Source organism: Leguminivora glycinivorella, chromosome 15 (assembly GCF_023078275.1).
Source record: "Leguminivora glycinivorella isolate SPB_JAAS2020 chromosome 15, LegGlyc_1.1, whole genome shotgun sequence".
NCBI lineage: Eukaryota > Metazoa > Arthropoda > Insecta > Lepidoptera > Tortricidae > Leguminivora > Leguminivora glycinivorella.
In genome coordinates, this window is record NC_062985.1 from 9362670 (window position 1) to 9381902 (window position 19233).

Genomic DNA, 19233 nt, shown 5'->3' on the forward strand with positions numbered 1-19233 from the left:
TTTTTTGCGCTATAATGAAAATGGCCGTTTTTCAAAATTTTTCGTTGGCTCTAGCGTCTTTAAAAATAAAAAAATCGAAACGGTCCGAAACAGATAAAAATAATAACAACCTGTGTTGAAAAAAAATCATTGCTCTATCTTCAAAAACCAGGAAGGAAATAGTCGAGAGCGTTTGTATGGAGAATTGACCCCTCCTGTATCGTCTTAAAGCGAAAATTAAAGCATACTCGTAAAACCGTCAAAAATACCAAGACTATCTATTAAAGGATCAAAATAAATACCTGTTTGATAATGTCTAAAGTATTTCACATAAATTCAAATCACGTCAAACCATATGCTTATATCGCTTATTTAAATACTTGATTGAATATGTCTCACGAAAGTTTAACATTTATAAATCGAATTGTCGCGTCTTTTCCCCACTGATCACGAAGTGTGATGTCTGTGTGATCGCGCGTTTCAATCACTGCGGTTATTTACACGTCTACCCGCATCTATTTTTGACTGGCGTATTTTCGGATGTTGTTGTTGATCGGACTACGGTGATTAGTTGCAGTTGCATCGCACAAGAACTGTTTGGATTGCTTTTTTAGTTAATTCTGTATTTGATAGAAAACAATGTTTTTGCGTTATCTTATTCTTATTACTGACGACTTTTATTTAAAATAACAACTTGTAATTGAAATAAATTTAACACTAAATTAAAACCGAAATAAATTACACATATGAAAGAAAAAGTGACCAAGTCCTCTGGTGCCTCAGGCACCAGAGGACTTGGTCACTTTTTCTTTCATATGTGTAATTTATTTCGGTTTTAATTTATATACATAGTAGTGTGACTACTTTAAGACAGCACAAAGTTGAAATATTTTCAATAGATTATAATTTAACTTGTGTTCATTAGAATTAAATTTAACACTATGTAGGTATGAACACAATAGGGTTAAAATACTAATTTTAATAAACTTTCTAGGGTAAAATAAAAAATAAAAATATTAAAATGTGTTCGAAAAAGATCAGTTGATAGCAAGCTTTAGATACGCAAATAAAAAAGAAAATTCTAAAACCCTTAGTTTGTTAAGCAATATCAGTTTCTTAAAAGTTGCGAAACGATCATTCAAACACGGAAGCCAGTCATACAAACAAACATTTACGCAGACCCTCAAAGTAATAAAACTAAGTTCTTTTGATCTTCTGACGGGCCTGACGTTTTCATATTCTACAATACACTTCATAAAAAATACTTCAGGAAAGTGTTTTAAATAAGGGCTTGTGCACACTGAGGTGTTATCGGAAAGTTTCAGAAATGATAACATGTAAAAATGTTGAATATAATCATATTTTATTTAGGCATAGAATTTTCCATTATATGATAATTTCCTTTCATTCCACCTGGTCTAACCAACGTCATAATCGCTATCGCTTCGACAACGAAACAGTTCGAGTCTCTCTTTCCACTTCCAAATTAGTGCAACAGTCACAGTTGCGTTTCGATTGATACAGATAGATTGTAAGGGATAGCCAATCATATAAGAGTTTTAAATGATTCACGGTTAGTTGGTTAGGTTCAAAGGTAATCACGGTTTATATCCCGGTCAATATAAGTCTTATGATTGCCATCTTGACTAGGCTAGATAATGTCCAATAATTGTCTCTTGACACTACATATATACCTACGAGTGAAAAAGTTGATTTCTGACCAAAGTTTCACATTTTCACGGAAACTTACAAGCGTGTAATGCTGTTTCAGTCAGTCTCAGTACAAGAAGTACTAACGTTGACCGAACTAGCACGACAAATACGAACGAAGAAAATACGATGGAAAAACATTATGTACGGCTCTATTTACTTATGACATAGATTGATGAAAAAAGTAGATACAAATATTATGATATTTAGGGACCGTCTCAATGTTCCATAGCAGATATTAATAAACGATAAAATTTCTGATAAACCCCTATTTTTAACCCCCGACGCAAAAACGACAGGGTGTCATAAGTTTGACGTGTCTGTTCTGTCTGTCTGTCTGTCTGTGTGTGTATGTCTATCTGTGGCATCGTAATAAGGTCTCAAACGGATGAACCGAATTAGATTTAGTTTTTTTTGTTTGAAAGCTTAGTTAGTCATGTTTCATGAAAATCTGTCCACTGTGTCGGGTTTGTTTTACAAAATTTTAATTTTGTGGTTAGGTTATCATTATAACGGTGTGTTAACACCCTTAGCGCGAAGTGGGTTAACTTCAATACTTTATTCCGAGAAAGTCCGTAATAGATAATTTTGACGCTAACGAAAGCTGTTGCGAAGTTTATTTCTCGGGAAAGTTTATTTAACATTTTATGGAATGTTAAACTGAACACTTTATCATAATAACGCAAGCCTCTCGGAGTTGTAAACACACGCGCCATGCACACGAGGAAATGCTTATTTCCATTTCGAATTTTTCCACATATCCACTTTAATTTATATGTATATAATACTAGCTTTTGCCCACGGCTTCGCATGCGTTAGAAAGAGACAAAAAGTAGCCCATGTCACTCTCCATCCCTTCAACTATCTCCACTTAAAAAATCACGTCAATTCGTCACTCCGTTTGGCCGTGAAAGACGGACAAACAAACAGACACACACACTTTGCCATTTATAATATTAGTATGGATAAGTATTTTTACATTACGAGTATGTAAGTATATCTTTGTTTGAATACCCACAACAAGCCTTCTTGAGCTTACCGTGGGACTCAGCTCAGTCAATCTATGTAAGAATATCATATAATAATTATAGCAGAAATTCGCTTAATTAGTTATGATTTATTAAGTGTTCAATAACTAAATTATCACTTGTTTAAAAAGCGCTGGTGGCCTAGCGGTAAGAGCGTGCGACTTTCAATTCGGAGGTCGCGGGTTCGAATCCCGGTTCGTACCAATGAGTTTTTCTGAACTTATGTGCGAATTGTCATTTGATATTTGCCAGTCGCTTTTCGGTGAAATAAAACATCGTGCGGAAACCGGATTCCTCAGATGGCAGTCGCTTTCGTAAAACTAAGGTAATGGCGCCTATTAACGTGGTACTTAGGCAGATTTCAAAAGATACCAAAAAATTAAGGGTATCAAAGCTCATTAACGACCACAAATATTTTTTTTATGGAAGAGTATTTATTGAACTATTAGTTTTGAAGAGTTTTAGGATCATTTTAGTTTATTATATGTCATAAAATGATTATTGAAGCCAACATACCTAAATTTTCTATTACCGTGGTAATGAACAGGTTGCAGTTCTATTAACGCGAATTGAGATTTCATTACCGAGGGTATGAATGACAGTGTTTTTCTGCCATCGGTAAATAGAAACCCATCTCAAAATTCGGAGCTTAATACCGACGGTTGAATATACAAATTATGACAAATACATATACCTATACTATCCTCCTTTATGAATACCCACAGAAAACTCAGTTTCACCTAAGAAATCTGTACTTACGGTACACTAAATGTCATATTTTGATACAAGACTAATATGTCGCTCGGTAATAGATACTTCTATAGGAACCCATTACCGACCCAAACAAATATTGCATGGATCGGTAATAGATTCTTATATATTCTATTACCGAGGGTTATCTTATCGTACCATCGGTAATAGGCATAAATTGGAGTATTATAAAATCTAATTCCGACCCATAAAAACAAAGCCATACAGATGTATTTTCATTACAAATCAAAATAAAATATTGCAACCTTATATTAAAACCAAGTTTACATAACTGGTAAGTAAGCATCAGACTTTATGTCAATGTTTAAAAAAATTGACAAATTAACGGTTTTCATAGAAACTACGAAATCAGTCATGAAGTTTTTGCTAAAAATTAAGGTTTTGTTGAATAATTTTCATACCGCGTAAATAGTTCTTTGATAGCGTGAATAGATCAAGATTGAAACAACTGTAAGACATTATATAACTGATCACATATACTTAAAATAAAGCAAAAAGAACTAATATCACTACTTTAACTATTACCGTGGTATACCACAGTAATAGAATCTACTCACGAAATGGCGCCTTTCACCGCTGTCTTTTAATTTCCACTTTAAACACATTTCCAGGCTAAACAATACGTAAAAAGTACTCAGAAGTCATGTAGAAAACTATAAACAATAATTTGAAATGCATAACTTTCACCTGTTTGCCATAATTATTACGTAAACTACTAAATGAGATTAGAGTTCACTTAGGTTTAGCGTCACACGTCAGTATGACACAACCTCTTCTCGCGGCCCCGTGGCAAAAACTGTCAAATAGCGAGCGTCTTCTTTCATTCACACTCTCTATCGCCTATATGTGCGTTAGTCAACTAAACAGGCTTCCTTTGTGTGAGTAACTTTTTTTATGAAATTGGTCAGTTTGCCTATAAAATGCGTATTTGTAAATGCGGCGGTAATGGACGTCGATTTCGATACCCGCGTTGATAGCCGCCGTTACCTTAGTGCCTACGCCAGATCTTGGGATTAGCTGTCAAAACGGACCCCAGACTCCCATGAACCGAGGCAAATGCCGGGATAACGCAAGGAGGATGACGATGATGTAGGTAGGTATATCTTTGAGTATCCACAACACAAGCCTTCTTGAGCTTACCGCGGAACTCAGTCAATCAGAACTCAGACGACCGGTCTGGTTCAGTCGGTAGTGACCCTGCCTGCTATGCCGCGGTCCTGGGTTCGAATCCCGGTAAGCCCACTTATTTGTGTGATGAGCACAGATATTTGTTCCTGAGTTATGGATGTTTTTCTATGTATATAAGTATGTATTTATCTACTGTATTTAAGTATGTAACTATATCGTCGCTTAGCACCCACAGTATAAGCTTTGCTTAGTTTTAATTCGTTTAATTAATTATGATTTATTAAAAGTGTTCTATAACTAAATTATCGCCTGTTTCCAGTGAATTGAAGCAAAGATGATAAATACTAGTACGCAATTAATCAAAACAGTAGTTAAGCTATAAATTCTCCCAGTCAAGTGGACGTTTAATTAACGCATAATTAATCAATTTTAATAAAGACGAAGTGCTTCACACTGTTAACACCTGTGTTGCAAACCTCGCGGTCGCGGTACACGCCATGGTACAGTCAACAAAACAGCTGTAAATACAAAGTGCCAAAAACATGTATAGTTGTATACACATCTTAATGTACAGGTAATAAAGTTTTGTATACATAATTTTGACACTTTGTATTTACAGCTGTGTTGTTGACTGTATACGCCATATGGGTTCGTCCATAAAAACTGTTTGATTTTTAAAGGGGTACTAATTAATTTGATCTTCCGATGCCGATGTATCGGTTTCAGGGTTAAATTGGAAAAAGGAGAATTTTTCGGATAAAAAATATTTAAAACAAAATTATCAAAATGTAGAATTTTAAAACAGACGTTCAGATGCAAAGAAATCTCAATGAATAAATTCTATGATAAATTAAGGGAATAGCTGACTATTAATGCTTTTTATGACATCTCCGAATATTATAATAATAATGCTTTTTAATGTTTAATACAATTACATATTATTTTTATTTATTATTGTTCGACATCTTATTTTTTATTTAAAATTAATTATAAAATTTGTTTGAGAGTACTTTCTATTCTTAAAATGTAATATTGTATTGTATCCTAATTATGATAATTTAACTTCAACTTTGACATGTAAAATTTTTAATTTTATGAATAAATAAATATAATTATGAATATGAGATATATTCTAGTGGAAATAAATCTGTACTAATTAATTAAATTGAGTTACAAGTAGTAGCAGAACACCAAAACAAGTGCCATTGAGTCCAGAAAATTGATTAAGTATATACAGTATGTAAACTAACGAAAACCATTTACTGTAACCCGTAAATGTCCAGGTGATACTGAGAAACTTTTACTATGGGACCAACACCCAAAACGCGAAATAAAAATTTACTCTCCCATAGGAAATACTTACTATAAAATAAAACTACCTATGAAACTGTCAGAAGATATTTTCGTGATTTCGGGGTTGATCCCATAGTAAAAGTTTCTCAGTATCACCTGGACATTTACGGGTTACAGTAAATTTAATGGTTTTCGTTAGTTTACATACTGTATAAGAGTTACCTATACATTTTAATTTAATTCGAATAGAAGTATAAGTACAAATAAATATAAAGGTCATACTCACGTTATTATATCGCTAAGACTGCTGCGACATGTTTCGGGCCCATTTGGAGGCCCCTCTTCAGGCATGTAGGAGTTCACGCGGGATAAGATGTTGTCAATTTGGAAAAATCTCACGTCACCATTGTTATTGTGCGTTCCGCATTTCAATTCAATCGCTTAATATTAACGTCCGTATTTTTAAACGAAATGCTGTGCGTTACTTTGGATTAGAAAACCCCAACTTTTTTAAAACCGATCACGCTTGACCCTTATATTTCATTACTGTAAACATTATGACATAACCTATTGGCACATCGTCTTTATAGCCCAAGATAATATCAACCGCATATCCCTTATCACCCCACATCAGAGTCCAAAATGGTTATTTTATATACGTGGGTGCACAAGACTTTAATGGGTACATATTGACCCTATAGCTCTTAATGAACTCGAAGTTGGCTTTGTCATGTCTGTGTGCCATACTATTTATCCTTCAGATAATCTATACTAGCAAAACCAAGATAACTTTGCAGTCTTATTTGACTTTTCTACTTGTGAATAGAAGCGGTTTAATGTATCTTTAAGTTTTCGATAAAATCAAAGATGTTAAAAGGCAATAAAATTTTGTTAGTACGGAAGTATTTTTAGATTTGCCGATAGCATGGTGCAATGGTTTTGATGCTCTTAGTGATGTTGAGCAACTGTTCGTTGAAATCAATTTTTTTAGAGATAGATGTACCTAATACATTTCCCTTACATATAGGTAAAGTCAGAAATAATGCTCCTTTCTTAGACACAAAACAGAATTAAATATTACACAAATTATTTTTGAAATAAACTGAAATTTTACTCAGAACAGCACGGGAAGCATGGTTGCGCGATAAATGATAAAACATCTGGCCGTCCCTATCGCACTTACTAATAGTGCGATAGGGACGGCCTCATATTTTATCGTCTATCGCGTCATTAAAAGATATAGGGTCAATTTATTTAGGAAGATAAATTATACTGAACACTTACAAAAACTGAGTATACCGGCATATAAGTTTAAAATCTGCTGCATATTGTACGTGTTAAAAGAACAAAGTCACCTGCCTAGATTTTGATTAATACATGTAGTTGTATTTATCAAATTACTACTACTAAATTACTTTTTTTTAGCGTTTAAACTTAATCAATCATTCATCTAGTTTTTACAAATATTACAAGACAACTATGAATAGCCAGACAGCAATTTCACCATCCCCGGATGCCCGCATTAATATGAGAGTAGTACAAACACAAACACTCAATAACAACATATTTAGTGCCCGAGCAAACACAGGCTTAGTGCTGAGCTGGGCCAGTAGCCAAGAGTACAGTAGTTGACGCTAGTTGCGTATCGTAGTTGTCTCTCTTTATCTATATTTCTTTTATATTATATATTTCTTCTTTCTTCTTTTTTCTTTGTATCTGTTTGTGCTTTCTTTATGTATTAATTATAGTTAGTTATAATATGACATTTAGAGACTTCATACATTTCTAACTCTATATCAGTGTATAGCTACTTTGCTTATGATTAACTAGCTTTTACCCGCGGCTTCGCCCGCGTAATAAAAGTATTCTTATTGAGACGTTTACAAAAAATAAGATTTTCATTTGGATCCGTAGGTTTCTTTGTAGGTACATCTGTCCGCGATTATTTCGATTAAGGTAAAGCGGGGCAATTCTCGACTGGGGGGTCATTGTAACTGATCTATTTGCTGTACGGTCAGCCAAGAACCTTACACTGCTTTTTGGCTGACTGTACCTTACACATACTACTATTGTTTTAAAAGAAATTCTTGCAATGATTGTAGAATTGTTACACAGCGACCACAGCGTAGGTAGTAGGTACGAATATGTATGAATTTACCTATATAAATATTTATACTGGGGAAACTTCATACAACCCACATAGCCAGTATCTCGACGCTATGGTCGGTAGGGTAAAAAGTTCTTCCTTGCATTATCGCTTACATTTTTTTCCATTTTGCTTATACTTATTGCAAACGTAAACATATAAAAGGCAAGCAAACAACGATCTTCTTACAGCACATTGAATATAATAGTTATCACGGATGCAGGATACTCGCCGATGCCTACTTACTAATCCCTTCCCACTGAGCCACCTGCATTTTACACTGCCTAGATATCGATTGCCGACCGATTATTCCGACCCCAATCCCTATTGTTATCCCCGTCCCTATCTCTATCCTTGTCCTCGTCCCCGTCCCCGTCCCGTCCTTGTCCCCGTCCCTATCACCGTCCCCGTCCCCGTCCCCTATTCCTATCCCTATTTCTATCCCTATCCCTATCTATACCTATCCCTATCCCTATCCCGATCCCTATCCCTATCCCTATCCCCGTCCCTCCCCTATTCCTATTTCTATCCCTATTTCTATCCCTATCCCTATCCCTATCCCCGTCCCTCCGCTATCCCTATCCCCGTCTCCGTCCCCTATTCCTATCCCTATTTCTATCCCTATCCCTATCTATACCTATCCATATCCCTATCCCTATCCCCGTCCCTCCCCTATCCCTATCCCCGTCCCCTATTCCTATTTCTATCCATATCCCTATCCCTATCCCTATCCCTAACCGTAACCCTATCCCGTTCCTGTCCCTGTCCCTGTCCCTGTCCCTGTCCCTGTCCCTGTCCCTGTCCCTGTCCCTGTCCCTGTCCCTGTCCCTATCCCTGTCCCTGTCCTTGCCCCTGTCAAATTATCATGCTAGGAGGTGTACTTTGAAAAATCCTTTCTTAGTGCTCCTCTTATGGCTATTTTGGATATTTTAACTCTATTGCACTACAACAGGGGAGAAAATTTATTTTCCACCTCATTAGATTTTAAAATCGTTGTATTTATCGTGATCAGCGACCCGATAAACCATAAAAACGATACCCATATTGTGTTTTTGACTTTACCCCCTTTGCACCCCTTTAGGGGTCCAATTTTCAAAAAACCTGAAACATTTATTTAGTCATATGTCTTTAGGAATCCTCCTGTGAAGTTTCGTATAAAATAGTCAAACTAATCTTGTTTCCCCATACAAACTTTGAACCCCCATTTGAGCCCCTTAGGAGGCGAATTTTGAAAAATCCTTTCTTAGTGCTCCTCTACACTATATAAGGAACCTACGTGCCAAATTTGACATATCTAGGACCAGCGGTTTCGGCTGTGCGTTGATATGTCAGTCAGTCAGTCAATATCTTCTTTTATATATATTTTTGATATTTAAACCCCATTGCACCACAACAGGGGAGAAGGTATTTCACTTCCGCCTCGTTAGATTTAAAAAACGTTGTATTTATCGTGATCAGCGACCCGATAAACCATAAAAACGATACCCATATTGATTTTTTGACTTTATCACCCCCTTTTCACCCTTTTAGGGGTTAAATTTACAAAAAACCTGAAACACGTATTCAGTAATATGTCTTAAGGAATCTTCCTGTGAAGTTTCGAATAAAATAGTCAAACTAATCTTGTTTTCCCATACAAACTTTGAACCCCCATTTGACCCCCTTAGGAGGTGAATTTTGGAAAATCCTTTCTTAGTGCTCCTCTACACTACATAAGGGACCTACGTGCCAAATTTGAAATCTCTAGGACCAGCGGTTTCGGCTGTGCGTTGATATGTCAGTCAGTCAGTCAGTCAGTCAGTCAGCTTCTTCTTTTATATATTTAGATATTTTTAATTGTTAATATTTCTATTAATTTAATTTGTTTAATTTTAATGAATACTTTGTAATGTTGACATGTAAAAGTGCCCCCGTGGCCTATTTGCTGAATAAATGATTTTGTATTTTGTATCGCTCTCCTATATCCCTCTGAGACCCTACAACATTTTCTTTTGTTTTTGAATTAGGAACTCTCAACGTATCGCGACGGTCTGACCTAGTGTATAACCTGTTGCCTTCTAAGCTGATGGTCCTGGCAGTCCTGGCACATATCATTAAATACTAGTCCTTGATTCGAATCCCGTTATGGCAGATACTTTTGTAATGACTTGATGAGCAAAAATATTTGTTTCGTATATGGATATTATACAGGGTGAAATAGAAAGGAAAATGCTTGGGCACCTGATACGACACGACGAATTCATTAAAAATATACTAGAAGAAATAATTGAGGCAAGAAGGCAAAGGAAGAGACCAAGGAGCGTATATGACCCAAATAAAGGAAAAAATCAACGTTGTGTAGTATGAGGAAGTCAAAAGGAAGGCAGAAGACCGACACTCACGGAAGTTGCTCCACCGACAAGAGTCCAACTCTTAAATGATTGATGATGATGATGAAATAAAAAGGACATATGATATCAAAAGTCACTCAACGTTTGAACGGTCCATTTTATTTCACAGTTTTTACATATATCGTTGTTCAGGTACAGTCAAGTGTAAAAATATGGGTGCGTACAACTTATCAAAAATATGTCCCATGGCACTTTATGTCGGCGGAATAAGGTCTCGGTACATATTTTTGAGCGGATAAAATCGATACGTATTTTTGCACTTGACTGTACCCCTAACACAAACCTTATGGACTCAGTCAATCTGTGTAAGAATATCCTATATTATATTTAAGAATATCCTAGAATATGTACAAAGATTTGTACACGGGGACTTAGGAGGGTATTGGTGCGCGAGGGCCAGTTGCATATCGCTCGCTACGGAGCGTCAACGATTGTACGTTTGGCTAGAGGCCCTGAGCTGCTATAGAACATGCTTTATGCTATTTGCGCAACTTGCCGATTATATTGAATTATGATTGAACAACAGCTTCATCGTGGAAAGGGCATCGCCAAACAAGAAAAGAAAACCTGTAGAACGCTAGGATGATGACATCAGAAAAAAAAAACTCCAGACCTAACTGGCAGAGGATCGAGAAAAATGAATCGTTTTTGAAATAAATTACAATTGAAATTCCTCCGTATTTCATAGAGAGTATTAGGATCCATTAGGAAAGGAAGGCTACATTCATACGAACGACTGTCGCAATAACAAATTAAACGTAAAGTTCGATAATAATTTTCGACTACTTTTCTTCTCTTAGATAATTCTGAGAGAAGTAAACTGGTCAATTAGTTATCGCCACACTCGTTATATAGCAAATCATTCGACCGTTACATACCCCCTTTACTACCAAGGGCGGAGTGAAGTTCATCAAGGAAACTAAACTATATTTAGTCCCTGGTAATGAAGGCTCTTTTACTTACTTTACCTTAAACTGTATAAGAATAACAAAAATATTTGTTAAAAACTCGGCTACCTCTCATTAGAATCGACTGGTGTGGCCAGACGCAACGTGACACTGCGCATCACTTTACACTCTTCAGACGTGACATGATAGCTTTCCGGAACTGGATTACAAACAAAAGATGGTGTGATATATACGGCTTGATTCGAACTTGTAAACGTCAAAAATTAGCTCTAGAAACGACGTGAATCGGATATTATAGCCCCAGAAATAACGTTTTTGTTTGACACACAATCGTATTTAGAGCTTTTTTAGCATATTAAAATTTGAAGCAAGCGTAAGTCAAAAATCTGGCCGCTTTTGAAAATTATATAGTACAGGCCCCGTAGCCGAATGGCATTTCTCCGACGCCAAACGAAAGCGATACGCCGCTGGCTCTGTCGCGCCAATACGCAAGCGCGATAGAGATAGATATCTACTAGCGCTTCGTTTCGTGAGCGTTTCGTGAGCGATTGTGCCATTCGGCTAGCCACCCTGAATACATTCCAGCGGATTTTCGTTCAGCCGCATCCAATCCGGGTCATCATTGAACCGCCCCATTTCAGAACAGCCCTACTTTACATGACGGCTAGTCTAACCTAACTGTGTTGTATTCTTCTACTTTTTTCGAATTAGAACACGATACTGAATGTCAAACGGATTTCTATTGTTTTTGTATCACAGAAAAATAAGCCATCACATGCATTTTAATGACATTATTTTATAAGATTAAACTCATTTAAAACATACTATTTTTATATCGATATAATGCTTTAAGAGTCGTGTTAAGGTTAAAATATTCTGTCGGTGCACCAAAGGTGGATAATGTTACAAATTATTGCTGACATTTTGCTGATTTCTTGACCGTATTCTACAAAAAGAGGCAGAATCTAAGAAATTAATTCAGCGCAATAAATATTAAACCCACTTTATGAGGCCAATAGACCAAACCAAAGAAAATCTGATATTTTTGTAAAGGGCAGTGCGATAAAAGTGATAATAATATCTTGATTAATCTTAAAATATGGCGCCTAAGAACATAATCCAATCCCGTCAAGATGTAAGCTATGCGATAAAACTGTTTAGCAAATCTTTTATTAGCTACCTAGCTATTATACAATATAGATGTCATATTAAGTAAGTGAGTATTTACTGATTCTGACTTCAGAACATGTTATTCTTATATCTATTAATATCTCTGTTTTGGAGAATATTCAATCTAAAACTTATCATACGTATCTTAAATATTTATACGTCAGTTTAAAATTAATAATTTATGATTGTACTGTTTCTTACAAAGAATACATTCAACTGCTTAATGTTTAATCAATTACTTTATCAAACAATAATTCCTTCACTGACGACTCAATACCGATTAGCATTCACTACACGTACAGACAATTTGCAAAATTTAATCCGAGCCATCCCGCCGTAAACTAAACAGGCCGGAATGACAAATGTAAAAAGGAAAAGCAGCGTTTAAACCACGTTTAATATGCAATTTGTATGAGAGGGCCGGCTTCGAAATGAGCCAATACATCGGGTCTGTTTGCAACGAAGTCGTGTCGCGTAGAACTTTTGCAAACTCTTCTACCTTTTGTAACTGCAAGGGCCAATAAAATGTAAACCTTATTTCTTAAACCTACGAATCTTGGACCAAAGTATTGACTACTGCCAAGTGTTATTTTTTATATTGGTATATAGTCGATGGTGGCGCCACAGTAGAAGACAAAGTGATACACGCATTCTTTAGTCAATATGAGCGTATGCAGTCATTAAGGAAACACGGATATAAGTTATGTGACTGGCAGACTTATGGTCAGTAATTTCCTTATTGTGCGACAGGGAATTTATGCGCATTTCCAGATTTCCAAGTAGGTGCACCTATGTGAATTGATTTTAGATATTTTATCGACGACATTTATGATATTTTCAATTGTATGTTATTGTTTGATAATAGACGTAAATATTTCAATTGTGACAGGGCAGGGTCGCCATGTAATGTGCAATATAAAGTGGAGAATCAAGTATGTTTCGCGACTTTCGAAGAATAACAGGTTTTGTAAACCAGTCATTATTGTATCTCATATAATAGGAAATTCTATAAACATTTAAAGCATTTTAAGGAATTCAGTGTGACTTCATACGAAGCCGTCGACTTTTAGTCTCATTATTTTAAGCGTATGGCGTATACTTGTAGACAATTAATATTACAAGTCGACATCCAGGTTACGCAATCAACCGATCGCGTCAGGTGTCAAATTGGTATAGAGATCCACCGGGCTGCCTTGGAAACGTTTCATAGCGCATCGTTCGACTATGTGCTGGGTAGTTTGATCCTCAAGGCCGCAGCCACATAACGGACTCTCGTTCCAACACTTCCAACCCCATTTGTATCGCATGTTTAGTTGATTGATATGATGAAAAATTTTTCATCACTAAATAATTTCAGCGCGACTTTGAAATTTAAATCAATCAGTATAAGCATTCAGCACACGTCTCACAGCTTATAAAATAAGGCGTCTAGGCGGGCGTCTGTTAGCTGTTAGCCAACTTAGAAAAAACGCCTGAACTATCCATGGAACACATAAGCAGTTATATCCTTTATCGTTTCAAAGGTAATGTCATCATATGCATGCGACCGGTTACAGCGGCCAAGTGTTTGGCACCGATCAAGGTGAAGTACACCTTAGCTCTATGTGATAAGGAGTTTGATAAGGCGGATTTAAGTTGGCGATATGGACGCTCGTCCATATTGGACCACCGCTGCGTGGCACGCTCCGGTTTCCTTGTACTATTCACAAAACATTATGTATTCGCTGATCAGCCTAGCTTACCTAAGTAGCACTGGCGGCGTTAGGGTAGGGCGTGGTAGGACGACCGCTCAGGGCACCGGATGTAAAGGGCCGCCCCTTCAGTTGCCCCCACACTCTTGGTTTATGCGTGCTTTAAGTTTAAGTAAAGTTTCAATAATCCAATTGCCAAATGTGGTTCAAATATATTTATCCTGTGTCGAAAGATGGCAGTCTATGCTCTGTTTCTATAGATACATTTTACTTTGAAATTAATTTTCTAATTTATATAATTATAATAATTAATGTGTGGTGATAACCATTTTAGACTGTGGGTCAAAATTCTTCTGGCCGTCTTTTTAAACTAGTTAGTAAGTTATTGCGAATAGTAATTAGGATACCGTTAGTGTATTAGGACCTTTATTTTGATGCAATTAAAATTGATTTGCGAGAACTGGATAGTCTTGGGTTAGTGGTTTAGTACTATGTTAGAACTGGACAAACAAGTCGGGTAAGTAACCTCCATTAACTACTTAACCTGACATTGAAATCACACTTTTTTTGACAGTTTGTTGATTAATATCATATTTTTCATCGAGTGAGTACTTTTGGTGGAGTATTTTCATTTAATTTAATATTAAATTTTATTTAAACTATATTGCAAGTAGTATTTATATAGATTTACGCCATCCATTTCACAGTCGGCATCGGCAGCATACAAAATAATATTCAACTATGACCTATCCTTAGGTACCTACTTTTAATGACATTTGGGTCTGTATATGTATGTTGTATGAATGTATGTTCATACCTTGTATTGATACCTTCCTAGGCTTGGTACCAATACAAATCATTGTATTAAACTCACATTAGTTTATTGATTGAGCATCATGATCATGAATTGACACTGATTAAATTGTCATAAAGAGGACAGAATAGTTCTAATTAATGCCATATTGTGGCGGTTTAACCAACCGTTGCATTATAAAACCGTTTGTCTAATGACCCATGGCCAGAGTGCCTAGCCAAGGTGCTTGGTGAGCAAAACTGTGGGTCATACTCCTCCATATTAGGTAGTGCGACAGTGACAGGTGCATCTCATTCGCTACGATTGCCATGTTGGCTAGGCAGCTAGATTGATTGGCTCATAATTTGTACATTTTACGACTAATTAATGTCGTAATGTAGTTAGGAAAAAGGCTAATAGGAATTGGTTTCCATTGGGAGTCAATGGCGGCCTGCCAAAGGATTAAAGTGCTGTGAAGTACATTCAAAGTTCTAATTATAATAGAATCACGGTTCTATTAAAAGCAATTGTTATTTATTGTTTACTTCCGTCTATGCCATGACATAATAAGTAGACAATAGACATGTTTTTTTTACTATAATAGTATATTACGATACAACTGCGTAAAAAAGGAAGTTCGAAACGAATGGCGTTAAATTAAAACACGACCGAAGGGAGTTTCAAATCGACACGAGTTACGAATTTCCCTTTCGCAAGTGTATCATACGACTTTTTTCAGTATAGAGGGCCCTCCGAAGCTTCGACCTGACAAGAAGCCACTTCTCGCGCTAGTGCGTAAAAAAACACCCTCTGTACTGAAAAAGTTTTCAAGTTCAAGTTTGTATACTGAAGTTCCTTTTTTTCGCACTTGTATCGTAATATATAATACTAATCTTTATTTCCAAATTTTCATCGGTCGTGATTTGCGAATATCTGACAAAGAATCTAAATTGAGATTTATGTAACCTAGGTAGATTTTAAATGTTAAACAAACACTTTAAGGGTTATTAACTGGTTTCAGTAATATTGTATCTATGTATGTATAAGCTTTATTGTCAGAGATGCGATTTATTTGAAATACTTCTATTTAAAATGCAAATACAAAATGCAAAATACCTATTTTGTATTTTGCATTTAAATGCCTTTTAGTAAAAAACATTTTGTATTTTATTTGAAATAATTTTTGAGATGTATTTTGCATTTTGAATATGCATTTCAAAATGCAAAATATTTTATGATTAAATTAAGTTTAGCCAACATTACCAGTCAAACAAAATGTGAACAAATGACGCTTGTATTGCCGAATTTGACCGATAGAGGCGCCTGCTAGCCATGCGCGCCTGACTGACTAGTGTCAATTTGACACTGTCAATGTCAAACGAAAACGAATATTATCTATGGAAAGCGACGCCACTGACGCCGACGATTTAACGGATTTATTGTTTGCTGGACTGCTGGTGCTGAGTGCTAATGACTGATTTTGATTTAATTACCTACCTACTTTTAAGTGTTGAGTTATTATTCCTATTGTAAAAATCCTAAGCTATAGAATGAAAATAAATAAAGAGCATTTAGGTGATACAGGTGTAAAATATAAGAACTAGATGCACAATCAACAAAATGGAGCCATGGCTCTCTTTTCGTTAGTCTAGTTTTTTTTACATTATTTAAGTGAGTAGGTATAATAGTACCTACAAATAGTAGGCGATCAATAAATTCTGTTATGTTATTAATAAATAAAATAACATAACTTTATTTTCCCCTCACTAGCTCGGAAACACGTGTTTTGTCCTCTAATACCAGCGGGTAAAAACGCATTTTATCCACTAGTGGGTAAAGTAATTCGACCTTGAATAAAGTCAAATTAACTGCTTTAAAATTGATAAAAGTAGGCTAATCTAGTAATAAAGATGATTTACCACCTGTGGAACTACTGGAAGCAGTGACAAACGCATTTTTTGCGTTGTAGTTTCCTCGCTATAGTGAGGAGAAAAGTTTTGTGTTACACTCGGGTGCAAATGTATTTTACTTCTCGTGTGTTAAAAAACTCGCTAGTTCAGGATTCTATTCTCGAACCACTCGCTTCGCTCGTGGTTCAACTATAGAATCCTTTCACTTGCTCGTTTTTCAATTCCACACTCGGCGTTCAAATACAACTTTGCCCCCTTGTATAACAGATACAATAACTATTATTGATTGCCTACTGATAAATATGACCAAAATGTCATTCATTACTTTCATTAGGTGCCATGTTATTAGACGTTTTTGTTCGGCATTGTGACTCTATTTCTCATGATTATTAATACAGAAAATAAATAAAAATATCTGAGATTTGGTCAAAAGGTATTTTATTTTCAAAAAGTATTTTGAAAATACCTATTTTGCATTTAGCATTTGAAATACAAAACTCAAAACTATTTGGTATTTTTCATCTGAAAAGTATTTTGCATTTTGTATTTAAATGCTTTTTTAAAACCATTTTGTACATCTCTGTTTATTGTACATAAAGGAAACAAAAGAGACACAGTTACAGAATCAGTAATATTAATATTCATGTTAGATAAAAAAAAAATCTCTACCGTTATATATTTAATCATTTTTTTATTCAAAAATCATACTCCATAAATGTTTTACGAGTGCATTGCCACTATTGCCAGTAAGTTCAGTAAGAATCTTTATGATACTTATTTCAAAGTCAAGCCAAGCTATGAATCTATTAACATGAACTAAATCGTTACTAATAACGCAAGCCTAATAACTTGTTTTGATGTCGACTCAAAAATAAATGCTTTCTGTTCCAGATCAAAGTTAAGCTGAGATGAAGGAGAGAATAACACGTAAGTGCAAAACGGGCAATCGTCAAAATCCGACTCCACTCGGAGACTTAGACAAAAAGCATTCCTCACACATACCACAGTTTACGACTACTCAATGGTTTGTCTGAAAAACACATTCTTTAAATGTCTTTACCTATCCAACGTCATAATCGCTTAAGACGCTGACAGCACCCAATGGTCTTGACGCTAGCGTACACTGTCTAATCGTATGGGAGTAAGTGAGAGCGCGATGTCACTAAAAGAGGGCGGATAGGTACGAAAAGTGCGGAAAAATATTAAAATAAAATAGAAATATGCATTATTTGTGCAAAATGTTTCGTTAGTGTTTTAGATATGTATATATTTGTTATTATAATATTAACTAAAGACAACTAAGTGAATAATTGAACGACACACAACCGTTTAATGACGAACTCGAGACCAATCTTTGCAATTTTTTTCTATCGAGCCGATTTCATTAAATCGTGTATCAAGTACGGCTATGTTCTTTGAAATATAATAACAATGAATAATAACATATAATTTACTTGTCTTACTAAGACTAATAGTTTGTCTTAAAAAACTGCGCAAGTTACATCAATTTTACGCAATGGGTGTTGTCAGCCCCTTAAGCGTATCGCAGCTAGCTCTCCTTATCGCTCTTCTGCAGTGGCGCGACGGAGACAGACTGCATTTCAATTGCCACGCAGCGTCAACGTTTGTCAGTTCGGCTAGTCCGGCTGAAACGAAGATTGACTGCTTTCCTTGAATATTTTACACAATCTACTCCCACAATACTCCTTCTGGAACACACACAAGAGTCCGATTTCGTTTGAACACATTCAAGTAGATGAACAGAACACATTCTGGTACCTAGATGAAGAAAAATCGCTCAGCTCAGAATTATGTCAAAGGATCATCCATTGTTTATCTTGGTCTAATTTTGGGCGTTTGATAGTCTTTGATGGGTTCGATGCATTGAACGGGGCTTTTTCGAGCCCATAGTTTTCGTATCAAGGTAATAATTAACATTCCTTTGTTCTAATTTGGTTTGGATTGACTAGTTCTCCATTTTTGGTCTTGGTTCTGGTGTACCTAAAATTAAAACGAAAGTTAAGACATATTGTCATAAATGTTATATCATATTGATATAAAATAAAAATAAAGACCCTTTTGATTTAATTGCAGGCATTGCAATGTGAAGCAAAATAGCAATAAGCTGATGATGATTTATTATTAATATTATTCCTGTTATCTCTAAGTTTTTAATTTTATGACGATCATGATGGGAATTTTTATATTTTTGTACAGAAACGCAAACTTATATTGTAATTTTTTTCGTGAAATTAATCATCTATCTATCTATCTATCTAGCTTTTAAATCTTCAATAATGTATAAGTACTAACCAT

General features: G+C 35.6%; 1 protein-coding gene across 1 annotated transcript in view; it reads left to right on the forward strand.

The window, feature by feature from the left end:
- The window catches only part of LOC125234004, a 315889-nt gene that overhangs the window by 49453 nt on the left and 247203 nt on the right, over positions 1–19233 (forward strand). Inside the window, exon 2 of the mRNA XM_048140185.1 lies at positions 17809–17844. The gene's annotated coding sequence lies outside the window, so the exon portion shown is untranslated. The remainder of the gene's footprint in view (positions 1–17808; positions 17845–19233) is intronic.